This window comes from Eurosta solidaginis, unplaced genomic scaffold, assembly GCF_040869045.1.
Source record: "Eurosta solidaginis isolate ZX-2024a unplaced genomic scaffold, ASM4086904v1 ctg00001206.1, whole genome shotgun sequence".
NCBI classification, from domain to species: Eukaryota; Metazoa; Arthropoda; class Insecta; order Diptera; family Tephritidae; genus Eurosta; species Eurosta solidaginis.
This window is the reverse complement of record NW_027137005.1, coordinates 38,493-54,755: the sequence shown is the minus strand read 5'-3', so window position 1 is coordinate 54,755 and position 16,263 is coordinate 38,493. Positions and strand designations below refer to the sequence as shown.

The following is a 16,263-nucleotide window of genomic DNA, read 5'->3' as shown; positions in this document are numbered from 1 at the left end:
AACGATTTCGACATACGGTAAAAAACTTTTAATTATTAATTTAGGACTGCGTCGCGAATTTCCGTTCACGTTTTTAATAGCGGATATAGCTAAACCAATTATCGGTGCTGATTTTTTGTGTAAATATGGTCTCTTAGTTGATGTTAAACGCAAATGCTTAGTAGATCCGATAACAAGTCTTTCAGTTAACACAATTTCATGTGTTTGTAATGTTTCGCTACCAAAAGTTTTCGCTGTTGATAACAAATTTACAAAGTTACTAAAAGAATTTCCTTCTTTATTTTCTGAACCAGATTATTCACAACCAGTTAGACATACAACAGTTCACAGATTAGTCACTGAAGGAAATTTGCCATTTTCTAAACCAAGACGTTTAGACCCCATTAAATTCAAAGTAGCTAAAACTGAATTCGATTTTTTAGTAAAGACAGGGATATGTAGACCTTCTAATTCAGCAGTAGCATCTCCTTTACATCTTGTACCCAAGAAGGAGTTAAATGACTGGCGTCCTTGTGGAGATTTTAGAAGATTAAATGTCGTAACAGTTCCTGATCGTTATCCTTTGCCCCATGTTCATGACTTCAACATGAATCTAAGAAATAAGAAAATATTTTCAAAATTAGATTTGGTAAGAACTTATCACCAAATTCCAATGGCAGAAGAGGATATCTATAAAACTGCAATCACTACGCCTTTTGGCATGTTTGAATTTGTACGAATGCCTTTCGGGCTTAGGAACTCCGCGCAAACTTTTCAACGATTTATTAATGAAGTAGTTAATGATTTAGACTTTGTTTTTACATATATTGATGATCTCTTAGTGGCAAGCGAAAATGAGGAACAACATTTCAAAGATCTTAGCGTACTATTTCAGCGCCTAACGGAGTACGGTTTAAATATAAAACCAAGTAAATGTACTATTGGCGTAACAAATGTTGACTTTTTAGGACATAATATTTCTGAAACGTGAATTAGACCCTCAGAAGAAAAAGTTTTAGCCATTCGAAATTTTGATCGTCCAAAATCTATTAAGCAGGCACAAAAATTTATTGGTATGGTTAATTATTACCATCGATATATACCAAAATTAGCAGAGTTTACGACAGTTATCTATGATTTAATTAATAGAACAAATAAGAAACGAGACAAGATTTTAATTTGGGACGATACATCTAATAAAGCTTTCGAATGCATTAAAGAAAAGTTTGCATCTGCGATATTGTTAAATCATTTTAACAAAGATGCAAAACTTTCTTTAAATGTAGATGCATCCAATACGGCAATAGGTGGTGTCATACATCAAACGTTTAATAATAAGTCACAACCACTTGCATTCTTTTCAAAGAAATTGTCTCCATCCGAAATTAAATATAGTGCATTTGATAGGGAACTATTAGCTATTTATTTGAATATTAATTACCTTCTAGAAGGACGTGAATTTACAGTTTTCACAGATCACAAGCCTCTTGTATTTGCTTTAAATTCAAAAACAGAACGCAGTCCAAGACAGACTAGACATATGGAATTCATTGCTCAGTTTACGAATGACATTAGGTATATTAAAGGACAAGAAAATGTTGTAGCTGATACATTATCTCGTGCGTTTGAAGTAGAAGCGATTAATAATTCGGACATTAATTTAAAAATTTTACAAAGTGAACAACAACAAGACAGTGAATTAAGCAAACTTACCTCAGAGCAAACATTTTTAAATTTGAAACTAATAAAAATTCCTGTTCTTAACTTTAATATATGGTGCGAAGTGTCAGGAGAAAATCCTAGGCCTTTCATTCCAAACAATTTAAGAAAAATAATATTTGATATATTACATGGGATTTCACATCCTGGTAGTAGAGCTACACGTCGTTTGATAGTTAAGAAATATTTTTGGCCTAAAATGAATAACGATATTAATACTTGGTCTAAAGAATGTATAAGTTGTCAAAAATCGAAAGTACATCGTCATACAAAATCTCCAGTTATGAAAATTCCAATTCCAAAATCTAGATTTGAACACATTCACTTAGATATTGTTGGACCCTTACCTGTTTCAAAAGGATATCGTTACATATTAACTATAATTGATAGATTTACACGTTGGCCAGAGGCATTCGCACTAAGAGATATTTCTGCAATTACGGTTGTAAATAAATTTTTTAAAGAATATATTTCACGTTTTGGAGTTCCATTAGAAATAACAACAGATCAGGGATCTCAATTTACTTCAAACTTGTTTTCAGAATTAACGAAACTTCTTGGAAGTCATCAAATAACAACTTCTCCTTATCATCCCCAAGCTAATGGAATGATAGAACGTTTTCATAGACAGCTTAAATCTTCAATAATGGCTAGGAATGGATCCAGAGATTGGTATGAAGAGTTACCAATAGTACTTATGGGTTTGCGATCGATTTTTAAAGAAGATATTTCAGCAACACCGGCTGAAATGGTTTATGGACAAAATTTAAGATTACCTGTTGAATTATTTGTTTCAACTACAGAGAATATAACTTCAACGGATGTTTTAAGTAGTTTGCGTGAACATTTTAAAAATTTTAAATCAAATTTGGAACATCATCAAAATTCTAGTGGTATTTTTGTTCCAAAAGATTTAAAAGATTGTCATTTTGTTTTTGTACATGTAGTAAACAAACATTCCTTGCAACATCCGTATGAAGGTCCTTATAGAGTTATTGAAAAAGATATTAAAAACTTTAAAATTGAAATAAACAATGAAATTAAATCTATTCCTATTGATCGTTTAAAACCAGCAATGATTGATAAAATACAGATACCTAACACAAAAACAAAAAAGAAAGTTACTTTTAATTTATTTAACATTAAATCTCCGGAAGGGGGAGTATTGTAGGGTTATATTTATATTCAACTTTAAATGTACCTACTTTAAATAAATTGAATTTTTTTGTTCTTGTTAATTTTTATTTTTCAATTGTAAAATATTGTCTTTCAAAAATTTTCATTCGGTTGAAATATTTAAAAAAGTTTTGTAACATACTTTTAGGATAACCGCTCCTAAAAAATATTTTATAAAAATAAATAGTGCTTATTATTAAATAGTGATTTATATATTAAATACCACATTTATGACTTTAATTATTGGGTTACTAGAATTAACAATGCACCTCGCTGTAAAAACACCTTTTTCAATTTCCCGCGAGTTCACGAAAAGTGGCTCGGGTAAATCTCCTAAATCAAAAAGTCTGAATATTTCACATCTCGGAGGAATGATACAACTGTCGCTTTCTGTTCCATGTAGGATGGGTATCGCGACTTTTTCATTACCTATCCAAAAGGAAATACTATTTCTTTCATAATTAATAATGCATTTGTTAATTTTCAGAAAATCTTTACCCAATATGCCATCGGATGGAATATTAATGTATTCATCAACTACATGTAAAGTATGTTTAGTAGAAAAGTTAGAAAAATTAAAATTTGCTGTAATTTTACCTAAAGTGGAAACTGAATTGGAAGTAACACCGGTAATGTTAATATTGTCGGTCGTATTTAAGGAAATATTTCTGTCTAAACATGATATCTTTATTAAAGAAATGTCCGCTTGAGTGTCTACTAGGAAGGAACAAAATTTTTGTGACTCGTTAAGTTGTAATTCTATGAAATCAGAGTAATTTAAATTTAAATATAGATGCCTATTGGTGACGGATGTTCGCTTACAGGCTTAGTACGTCCTCCCCCAGTGTTCGCTCCTGAGGGGCGCTGGCGTTTAAAGCGCGAACGTTTGCGTTTCGACCTCTACCGTTTGAAGATCTTGAATTGTTGCTTCTATTGTTACTATTATTTGTATTTGAATTGGAATTTGTATTTGGACGCGTATTATTACTGTTGTTATTCTTCCGTTATAATTCCTATATCTTTGATTATTATTGTTGGTATAGTTGCTGTTGTATGCAAATGAATTATTGTTTCTATAACCAGTATAGCCGCGTTTTGGGTAAAAACCTAGATAACTACCACGTGAAGTTCTGAATGTACTGTTACCACGTGATCGAAAAGCTATAACCTGACGTTCAGTTACTTCGTTGTTTTGTTCTAAAATTAATTTTGCTACTACGTCTTTCGGATCAGTAAATGCCGTTGAGGCTAAAATGGTTTTTACTAAATTGGATTTTGCATTTAATCGACACACGTTAACAGTTTGTTCGACTGCCATTTCATGAGCTTTCGCTTGAGTGATCCCTTCAATAATAAGAGACCGCTCAAGTGAGTCAGCTAAATCTTCAGCTTTTTTGACAAAATCTGTATAATTGTTACCGTTAACGTGCAACACTCCAATTCTCCTTGCTACAACTTTCGAGTTGTCCGGTTTGATCCTATTACGTAGAGCTGTTTTAATTTCATTGACTGAAGTTACTTGTGTTGGTATTGCTTCACGGGCTTTACCCTCTAATTTTGATTTTAAAAACGCTATAAAAGTATCATTTAAATCTGCAGTAGCGAATTGTTCAAGTAATACGATTTTGTCTATAAAAGAATCAAGTGCTAGAGGAGCACCACTGTAGTTTTCTGTAATAGAATTAGCACATGTGTTAATGAAAATTCTCTTTTCCTCAGGTGTTGCATGATTTGATCGTTAAGATCTGGAGCTGAATTAGCAGAAGGTGAGGCCACGTTTGTACTATTTGGATCGTTAAGATCTGATTTTAAAGTAGAAGAAATTGAAGTAAATATTTCTCTATTTGAATCTTTAAGATTTGAAACTAAATTAGAAGTTAAATTTTTACTGGAAAAATCTTCGAAGCCTGGGAAATCTGCTGACAAAGATAATTTATTTTCCTGTTTGGTAAGGTTGTACATATGAAATTATCAGAATAGCACAGATAATTCAGTTCAAACTATGAAATTAATGAAGTACTTATTTGAATGTCTGAATTTATGTTTAAGCTGAAATATTGAGGAAAAAAAAATTTGTAAAATTGAACTGATTTACAGGTGAATAGTCGCTAAAGAAATATTTAACAATTATTTGAAGGATTAATGAAAACTGCATTATACTTGTATAGAGAAATCTTTAAGAAGTAATTGAATTTAAACTTTGCACAAAAGTATATTGGTATTAATTGGTAAAAATTTCAAAATTGTTGTAGCTTGTTCAAAAAAATCCATTTATATTCACAGACGCACCGCTTTGTAAAAAAAAATTCGTATATTTTCACGGACGCACCGTTTTATATAAAAAATCTGACTTGGTTTTTAACGGAACCACCGCATATTTCAAAAAAATTTTAATTGGTTTTTAACGGAACCACCGCATATTTCGAAAGAATTTACTTGGTTTTTTGTTTCAAACACCATTTATGTCAAAATTCCAAAATTTACATGTTACAAACTGCTTATCAATTTCAACAGTCTTCGAAAATTTAAAATTGTTGAAAACCGAAGTAGTTAAATGTAGAACGCACCACTTTTAAAAAAATCCAAAATGTATATATATTATAACGCACCGCATAAAAGAAATTTTCTGTTTTCTATACATATATATATGTGTTATAAAAAACGTAGGCAAAAATTTGTTTACATATATATATTATACTTATGACTGCTGCTGCTCCAACCGTAAATGCTGCCGCTGCCGTAAACGCTGCCGCTGTCGTCGTCAATGCTGCTGATGCCGGAGTTGTTGCTGGCGGTCTTCGCCGGCGCTGCCGCTGCTGGTGTCGATGTTAAGGCTGGTGGTGGTGGTGGTTAAAAAAAAAATGGCGATGATATGCCGTTGGCTAGTGGCGTGGGTTTATATCCCGTTATTTAATGGCGTTATATTGTATGAAAATTTTTCTATTTTTAATTTATATTATCTCCGTTATGTTTATTGTAGTTTTTAGTTAGTTTTATTAAATTAAAGATTTTGTATTATTTCTGTTGGATTTATTCGTAGTATTAGTTTCGTTGTTAAAAATTTTCCCATACTTCAATTATACATCTTCACCGCCACTGCCACTTCATACCACCATTCTCGCCCAAAATGTAAAAGAAATGACCGGGCTCCAGCCGTCACGGTCGCCATATAAGGTTCATTTTATGAACCTCCGAAAAATGGACGTGAGCTTTGCACGCGCAACGCACTCCATATAAAACACCAAATTGCCACACACAGTAATTTTAGTTTAGTTCTTTATTTATTAGGTTTTATTAAATAAAAGAAATGTTTTGTAATTTGCCTACACTTAGTTTAGCTTTCCCAGCCCAATTATTTTAGTTTTCAATAACCTCACGACGCACACACTAAGTCCAAAGGGTGTTGCAGCAACTTCAACACAGGGTGAATTTTATTATTTATTAGGGCTCTGTTGCAGTGTGTACAGTGAAGTTTCTCTGCATAGCTAGCAGTAAGCATTAGTGGGACGGCAGAATCAAAGCAGGCGACGGCTTATGCATTTATGTATAGCAATATGCAAAAGGCAAATGGTAAAATAGCAGTGATAAATAAATATTATTGCCAGTGATTGAACTTAGAAAAAGGTAGAAATAAGGAATTAGTAACTTATACTACTAAATATGTATAATGCGCTTATGACTAAACAAAACACAAAGTATTTACTGAAATTTAACTTTGCAGAGAGTCGTGTATGAGGTGACTGATCAAGATCCTAGGGACTGAGTTGCTACACTCGCTGTGTCGCGGAAGTGTTATTAATATCGTGCTTCTATACGTAACTAGTATAGGTAAATGGGTGTGTGCACCAACCCAAGTGATATTTGTGTAATGTGTTAAAAGTGATTAAAATGCAACACCATCATCCTATGGACTGTGGCACAACTGCTACGTAGTTAAAAATGCCGGAAAATTTAACTAGTATTTTTTTTTTTCTTTTTCTCACTAGTGCGCAAAGTTTAGAGAAAAAAAACTGTGAAAGTAAAACGGGTAGAACTGGCCAACCACTGAACAATGTTAAACTCTTTGAAACAAAGGCTTACTACCAATTTTTAAAACAAACTTAAAAAGTGTGCCGAATTGGCAGCCAACGTGAGCCCTGTAAAAGTTATATTAAAGTACAAGTACAACTTAAAGGAAAGTGGCAGTGTTGGCACCTGGAGTGTCGTTTCACGCTACGTTTCGTGTATCTGTTGTTGTTGTACGTCAGCGCAAGTTATATTTAAGGTGTTCCTTGGGTAGCAAGCACAATCGCCACTACGTACGAATTTGTGGACTGTGCCGGAATTACGACGTATATTCCCGCAATATGAATAGCGAGTTTGTATTAAAAATATTATTCCGAACTTTCCCGCCCAAAACAACAATAAGTGTAGAGTGTATATATGTGTATATATGTGGATATCTAGAAGAACTTTCAACTATTACGCTGTTAAGTGACTTTTGTTTGCTTCGCTGTGTGACCGTGTAATGTCAAATAAAGATTTAGTGTGAATTAATGCCAATAAGATGGCTTTCCGCTAATTAAAAATTATTTCTGCAAATGTGGTGCAGCAGCGGTGATGTGATCTTTGATTTTTTGGGGGTACGTTAACCCGTACTACCTGTGACCGGAGGATTGTATCACTTGTGGGTATATTTCCTGTTTAGTTTTTTGAATATTGTTTGAGTATGTGTGTGTGTGCATGTAATGCACAATATGTGATCACCGCTGTTATCGAGCGTCAAGGGAAGTGTACAAAAGTCACGGTACGCGTTAAATAATAACTTGCCACTTTATTATTTCTAATATTTAATTTAATTTTTGAATCAATAAGAGAATCACACACGTGCCCGAATTTAATAAACCACGTACCTTACAAGTTCGTTGAAAAATTTTTTTTGTGGAAAAAAACGTCCGCTTTGCTTTTGTTGTGATTTCTCGCAATTGCCGTGTGGTTGTTTTCTGCGGTGCCAATTGCCTTGGGGTTACTTTTTCACTTTCTCCTCACCAAGATGACTGCAGATGCTTTTGCCAATGTGATTTGCCTTCGATCGCTCTGTGTGCTTTCCAAATTGTTTTTTGTTGAATCGCTGTTGTTTGTTGTGGACTGTTATTCGATTGGTTGTTAAATTCTCGGCTTCGGAAGGACCAAATGGTTACGTGAAAGACTCAAATCTCCCACGTAATCTACAATGGAAGGTTTAACGCAGTGAAAAGAAAAAATAATGAGAAACACGGAATATCGATTTTATTAAATATATATTCAAATAATGATATTAATGATTTAAAGAATGAGGATGTGACAATTGAATTGTGTTTCGTATTAATGTATACTCAGAAAGTAATCTTAGGGATTTTAAGAATAAGAAGATAAAGATTAAAATTGTGTTTAGTATTGATGTACTCTTACCTTGACGCTGGATGGCTAGAACTGCTCCCGTTGACGGTCGTGATCCAACAAAAAGTCAAACAATTGGAAAAAGGCGCTGAACCCTCAGTACAAGAGCCTTGGTCAAGTTTCCCCTTAACAAGGCTCCGGTGCTAAAAGCTCATAGCGGCAAACACAAGGCCGTGTTTGTATTAGTGCATATATATGTAGGATGGCTTGATGCAAACATAGCCTACATATAATTAATAAATCGAACTTTGTGCAAATAATAAAAAGATGCGTACACTCATTGGTGTGTGATCGGCAATCCTACAAGTGGTGCCAGAAAAGGGATGCAAAAATCCGAAACGCCCGCAATCAAGCAAAGTGCGAACTTTTAAATAAAACTTTTTTTAATTTTCTAAAACATATAAACGTGTGCATATATTCGCAAAAACAATTCAGTCGCTAAACTGTGCAACTTTGCGAAAGTATTAAAATACATATTGCCGTTCATTAAAACCGTTCAGTTCAAAGCACAGCCAGCAAGCTGTACCACGCCATTCTAAGTCCCGTTGCCCGTTACTTGGATATCAGCCCAAAACGCAGTTTGCGTTCGCAGCCAAATGCAATCGTCGCACAGAGAATCGCGACAAACAATCACCCGCAAAATCAATCCGACTGCATAATTCAGTTGACAAAACTGCAGTACGAGCGAAACTTTGTAGCAAACAGCAACGAAGAGCAGAAGACGAAAGTAAGACGCAGGAAGAGGCAGCAAGGTAATCGCACTGTAGGGTATTTTGCAGAATAGTACCACAATACTCGAAAATGCACCCTCACTTGAAAATAAGCGATTTCATTTCGATCGGCGCACAAATGCGCAGTGGGGACGAAGCGAAGGGAAAAATAAATTTTGGTTGGCGCTACGAGTGCGCAACAACGACGAAGGTGAGCATTTTTTGAGTGGAATAGAGTATAAGCAGACTTAAAGTAGGCGCAGAGAGCGCGCATCGACAACGGACGAAAGCATAAAACAAAAATACATTTTGAGTTGGCGCTACGAGTGCGCAGCAGCGACGAATGTGAGCATAATTTAAGTGGAATGGAAACAGCGTTAAATCAGCAGTTAAGGCCGAGACTGGCGAAGTTCCACGAAAGCATCAGCAGATACGAAGAGGAAAAGCAGCGCAGACATTCAAGCAGAGCGAGCAAGAAGAGTATGGTAAATGTTTGTTTGTTACCAAGGTATGAGTTTAAAATATGTATGTTTGCAAAATAATATGACCGTTTAGTTTATGTCTATGTATGTACATTTCTAAGCCTTCAAACTTAAACCTATGTATGAAAATTGGCCACAGAGAGTACAAAGAAAATCAGTGTGAACAACACAAAAGTGTAATTGAGTGTAAGAAAGAGAATACCTAGAGTGTAGAGAAAATCTTATTAGAACGAAGTAAGCCCAATGTAAGGTGAAATAAGAAACCAAAGCAATTGTATAAGAATATTAAAGCAAGTCCAATAAGAAATTTAAGATCAAAACAAACTTGAAAATTGCAAAGACAAAATATTATTTAGCTTAGTACATATTTTGGTTTAGCAATTTTAGAAATTTGACCACCAATATCAAAGCGTAGAATATTATTTTGATATTTAAGTTGATTATTTTTAAACATACTGAGCGACATGGACCGCGAACAGATTTTCAGTTTGACCGTAAATGAACTAAAAGAAAAGATAGTGTGTTTAAAGTTGTCAACAACTGGACAGAAGGCGACACTGCAGGATAGGTTATGTGAATATTATGGCCTAACTGTTGGCGAAGAAGATGGTTCCTCCGATGAAAGCGATGTAAGTCAAAATTATGCATCACATCCCCCGGGTGCTTCGCGCCCGTCATTTACACTTCGTGACATTGAGAGGTCGTTGAAAACTTTTAGCGGTTCAAGTCTCCCATCTATTGAGGACTGGCTTGATGACTTTGAAGATAATGGTACTGCCGTGCAATGGGACGATTTGCAAAGATATATCTACGGCAAACAATTAATGAAAGGGGCAGCGAAGATTTTTGTTCGTAGTCAGCGGGGTATAGTGAATTGGGACTCTCTTAAGCAGTCACTTAAGAAAGAATTTGGCATTTTCACTGCGGCTACTGACGTTCATAAATTACTTCGAAATCGGTACAAGCGCGCTAACGAAGGGTATCGTGAATATTTATACTATTTAATGGAAATAGGCAAGCCAGTGGATCTTGATGACAAAAGCCTGAGCGAGTATTCCTCGAAGGTATTCCAGATTCTAGATCAAATAAAACCTGCTTGTATCAGGCCAAAAATATAGATGAGGTAAAGCAACAAATTACCATTTACGAGAAAATTCGTTCCGGTCGTCAAACCAGTTCGAATTCGGCTCAAAATTATCGTGGTACAAATGATAAATCCCCGGCTGTGAAGCAAAGTGAATCGCGTCGATGTTTTCAGTGTGGAGCTAGCGGCCACTTAGCTCGCAGTGGCCAGCAAAAGTTAAAATGCTTCGAATGCGGTCAATCAGGACACCGAGCCACTGATTGCCCAAAAAAAGATACTAAATTGAAACAGGAAAAGGGGCGGGTGAATACTTTGGAGGCAAGCAAATGTGTAAAAATCACTGCATGTGCTATTTTTAAAGACTTGACTTGCAATAACTATTCGTTTTCGGCATTGCTAGATACAGGCTGCGATTTATGCCTGATTCGCTATGATGCCCTTATGATGTTAGGAGAAATCGAATTGTCGGCCGAAAAATGTGAGCTCAAAGGTATCGGTGATAGTACACTACGCACGTTAGGAAGCTTTGAAATAAAGTTAGAAGTTGACGAAGTTCAGTTAGATGTCGTTTTTCATGTCGTTAGGGAGCGTGATATTCTGTATGAAGCCATCATTGGTAACAGTGTTCTAAAACAAGTCAATTTAATTGTAACGGAGGACAATGTCGTTTTTAGGAAAAAAAAGAGACGTCAAAAGTGACCGAGGCCGTTATGCTTCCCAAAAACAATGAGGAAACTGAGTTTCTAAAAGAGTTTAGGAATCTGTGTCTGGCTTTTTAGCCAACAGCTGAGAATAGTGTCGACGTCGAGTTATCCCATCTTGACAAGGTGCAGACTTCAGAAGTTCGGAATTTAATTCAGAACTATATACTCCGATATATCAAGCGCCAGGGCGCATGTCGTATGCTGCAGGTGCGTATTAGACAAACAGGTAGCCGAATAGTTAAGGGACGGAATTATTCAGCCTAGCTCGTCAGAATACGCTTCCCCAATAGTACTCGCAGGAAAGAAAGATGGAAGCAAGCGACTGTGCTGCGATTATAGGCGCATAAATGAAAAAAATATGAAAGACCACTTCCCCATGCCTCTAATAGATGACGTGCTAGAGAAGCTACAGAGTGCACGTGCGTTTACTACTCTAGACCTAATGAACGGATTTTTCCATGTGCCTCTCGAGGTGGCGTCAAGGAAATTTACTTCGTTCGTTACCCACCAAGGACAGCACGAGTTCCTTTATGTCCCTTTCGGCATATGTAATTCTCCTGCGGTATTCTCAAGATACATATTCTCAGTGTTTAGAGATTTAATACAAGATGGCACAGTAGTAACGTATATGGATGGCCTTATCTAAGGATAAAGATGAAGTCATCCGTAAGTTGAAAAACGTTTTAGAGCGAGCAATGGACTACAACATGCGTATCAAGTGGAGTAAATGCCAGTTTCTCATGAAGAAGGTTGACTTTCTAGGCTATATCGCTGAGGGTGGAACAATTAGACCATCAAAAACGAAAACAATCGCGGTCGAGTGTTTCCCAACGTCTGCTGATCGGAAGAGCTTGCAAAGGTTTTTGGGGCTGACTTCCTATTTCCGTCGTTTCATTGAGGGTTATGCTGTGGTCGCTTAACCACTGTCCGATTTGTTGCGACAGGGGGAAAAGTTTGTTTTTGGTGAGGCTCAGGAAGCAGCGTTTAGGCAGTTAAAAGCTGCATTAGTAAGCGCGCCCGTGTTGCGTTTGTACAACCCAAAAGCGTTGACAGAGGTGTATACAGATGCGTCCATGTATGGATACGGTGGAGTGCTCCTGTAAAGAGATAGCGAGGGCAGGCAACTCCACCCAATACAATACATGGGTAGGAATACCACTCCAGTGGAAGAGCGTTACCACTACTACGAATTTTAAGTTCTCGCAATCGTCTCAGCGTTGAAGAAGTGGCGCGTGTATTTACTGGGCATCCCGTTTAAGATAATAACGGATTGCAACACATTCACTATGACTATGCGGAAGAAGGTGTGAGGGCGAATTAACATGCCATAAATGCAAATAACATAGATGCAGGCTAACAGCGAAACTAGTGCCGATAACATACGCTGCCCCAACAGCCAGCAGTATTGCATATGTTGCTAAAAATATTGTCACCAGCTGCAAATAACATAATGAGTCAAAAAAATAAGATTATTGAAATTGTATACGTTTGGTTATGTGTATATTCAAACTATTAGACTGTAATCGCATGATTTTCTGTACCGAAAGAAGCAATGACCAGTCCGGTTCGACTCAAAAACAAGTATAGAGGAAATTGGATAGTTCGAAAATAATAACTGATCACCTGATGTTACAAAAATAGTTCGAAAACAAGGTAAAGACCGCTCACTGGAATTTTGCTGGAAAAATGTTAGCTTCAACTGAAGAAGGAAAAAATCTGTAGAGGTAGTTAAGTGGAAATCCGTGACCGACACGGTCGATAATTATTGCCCGCCGCGACATTGTGCACACCTTGTTAAAAATAAAAGTATAAAGGACTGAATTTTAAATCCTCGACCAACACAATCGATGAGTTTTGTCCGTCGGGATAATGTCGCCTAAAGTACGCCAACACAACCTTTAAAACATAAAAAAAGTGTTAAGTGATTTTGGTACAAGAAAAGGCGTAAAGTTTAAAGCCGCGATTTTGCCCGTTGAGACAATATCCTTAAAAGATAAAATGTGAATTATTTAGAGAAACTGGAGTTAAGTTGATAACCTGATAATCGCGACTTGGTGTCCACAGTGAATTTTAAATATTATCCTGGCAAAAGGATATCAGAGAACAAAAAAATAAAAAAAAATTTACAAATAAAAAAAAAAGTTAATAATTAAATAAAGATTAAAGATGTGTAAATGAAAAGATAGTCCCAACTCTGTGGCTCAATACGATTTGAGGCAGAAGCTTTGTATATGAAAAATAACTTACGGAATTGGTAACTCCTTGTTCAAACGAAAAATTGCAAAAGACCAAAAACGCTCGAAATTATCATTTGACATCAATTTATAATCGAGAAATCAATAGATTTGAAAAATAAAAGAAAAATTAATAATGCAAAAATTCTATGCAACCACAAACACGAAAATATATTATCTAATAACCAATACCAAAAACCAACGGATATGATGATGATCGGGAAGACGAATCAGGAGCAGAGGAACAAGGTGACATCAATCTGGAAGCAGTTTTAAAATTAGGTTACAATAGCATAAAACAAAAATACATTTTGAGTTGGCGCTACGAGTGCGCAGCAGCGACGAATGTGAGCATAATTTAAGTGGAATAGAAACAGCGTTAAACCAGCAGTTGAGGGCGAGACTGGCGAAGTTCCACGAAAGCATCAGCAGATACGTAGGGGAAAAGCAGCGCAGACATTCAAGCAGAGCTAAAAATAGGCAGAGCGAGCAAGAAGAGTATGGCAAATGTTTGTTTGTTACCAAGGTATGAGTTTAAAATATGTTTGCAAAATAATATGACCGTTTAGCTTATGTGTATATATGTACATTTGTAAGCCTTCAAACTTAAACCTATGTATGAAAATTAGCCACAGAGAGTACAAAGAAAATCAATGTGAACAACACAAAAGTGTAATTCAGTGTAAGAAAAGAGAATACCTAGAGTATAGAGAAAATCTTATTAGAACGAAGTAAGCCCAATGTAAGGTGAAATAAGAAACCAGAGCAATTGTATAAGTATATTAAAGCAAGTCCAATAAGAAATTTAAGATCAAAACAAACTTAAAAATTGCAAAGACAAAATATTATTTAGCTTAGTACATATTTTGGTTTAGCTAGTTTAGAAATTTGACCACCAATATTAAAGCGTAGAATATTATTTTGATATTTAAGTTGATTATTTTTAAACATACTGAGCGACATGGACCGCGAACAGATTTTCAGTTTGACCGTAAATGAACTAAAAGAAAAGATATTGTGTTTAAAGTTGTCAACAACTGGACGGAAGGCGACACTGCAGGATAAGTTATGTGAATATTATGGCCTAACTGTTGGCGAAGAAGATGGTTCCTCCGATGAAAGCGATGCAAGTCAAAATTATGCATCACATCCCCCGGGTGAAAACTTTTAGCGGTTCAAGTCTCCCATCTATTGAGGAGTGGCTTGATGACTTTGAAGATAATGCTACTGCCGTGCAATGAGACGATTTGTAAAGATATATCTACGGCAAACAATTAATGAAAGGGGCAGCGAAGATTTTTGTTCGCAGTCAGCGGGGTATAGTGAATTGGGACTCTCTTAAGCAGTCACTTAAGAAAGAATTTGGTATTTTCACTGCGGCTATGGACGTTCATAAATTACTTCGAAATCGGTACAAAAGCGCTAACGAAGGGTATCGTGAATATTTATACTGTTTAATGGAAATAGGCAAGCCAGTGGATCTTGATGACAAAAGCCTGAGCGAGTACTTCGTCGAAGGTATTCCAGATTCTAGATCAAATAAAACCTGCTTGTATCAGGCCAAAAATATAGATGAGTTAAAGCACCAAATTACCATTTACGAGAAAATTCGTTCCGGTCGTCAAACCAGTTCGAATTCGGCTCAAAATTATCGTGGTACAAATGATAAATCCCCGGCTGTGAAGCAAAGTGAATCGCGTCGATGTTTTCAGTGTGGAGCTAGCGGCCACTTAGCTCGCAGTGGCCAGCAAAAGTTAAAATGCTTCGAATGCGGTCAATCAGGACACCGAGCCGCTGATTGCCCAAAAAAAGATACTAAATTGAAACAGGAAAAGGGGCGCGTGAATACTTTGGAGGCAAGCAAATGTGTAAAAACCACTGCATGTGCTATTTTTAAAGACTTGACTTGCAATAACTATTCGTTTTCGGCATTGCTAGATACAGGCTGCGATTTATGCCTAATTCGCTATGATGTCCTTATAATGTTAGGAGAAATCGAATTGTCGGCCGAAAAATGTGAGTTCAAAGGTATCGGTGATAGTACACTACGCACGTTAGGAAGCTTTGAAATAAAGTTAGAATTTGACGAAGTTCAGTTAGATGTCGTTTTTCATGTCGTTAGGGAGCGTGATATTCTGTATGAAGCCATCATTGGTAACAGTGTTCTGAAACAAGTCAATTTAATTGTAACGGAGGACAATGTCGTTTTTAGGAAAAAAAGAGACGTCAAAAGTGACCGAGGCCGTTATGCTTCCCAAAAACAATGAGGAAACTGAGTTTCTAAAAGAGTTTAGGAATCTGTGTCTGGCTTTTGAGCCAACAGCTGAGAATAGTGTCGAGAATAGCTGCGACCGATCACAAATTGTCATCAATATCCTCTAACGGGAGTCCAAGGAAACTTGCTGTTTCGACAGGGGTGGACCATAATGAAAGGGTTGTTAGAGGCGTTGGTTCCACATTACAATTAAAGAGATGCTTGGGGTCATGTGGGAACACATTGCAAGCGGGGCATACATTTTGTATGTCGGGGTTGATTCTGGATATCTAAGAGTTTAACCTGTTACAGTATCCAGAACGAAGTTGAGCCAGAGTGACTCGCGTTTACGTGGAGAGTATGCGTTCCTCTTCCGCAAGTTTTGGGTACTGTTCCCTGAGTACTGGATTCACCGGGCAATTCCCGGCATAAAGGTCCGACGCCTGTCGGCAGGCCTGTATCTTCTTCCAGTGGGTGCTTTTTAGGCTTGGCGACCATATAGG

The 16,263-nt window shown here is 36.4% G+C and overlaps 1 protein-coding gene across 14 annotated transcripts in view; it reads left to right on the top strand.

The window, feature by feature from the left end:
• LOC137236006 (transcription factor Adf-1-like) overlaps positions 1-16,263 on the top strand; it is a 46,767-nt gene that overhangs the window by 18,461 nt on the left and 12,043 nt on the right. Inside the window, exons 3-4 of one of the 14 annotated variants that reach the window (XM_067758733.1) lie at positions 4,594-4,640; positions 4,732-4,822. The exons of 11 other annotated variants lie outside the window; for them this stretch is intronic. The gene's annotated coding sequence lies outside the window, so the exon portion shown is untranslated. Of the gene's footprint in view, positions 1-4,593; positions 4,641-4,731; positions 4,823-13,227; positions 14,033-16,263 lie in introns of those variants that run through there. 2 more of the 14 variants (XM_067758734.1, XM_067758738.1) reach the window with 2 other exon arrangements.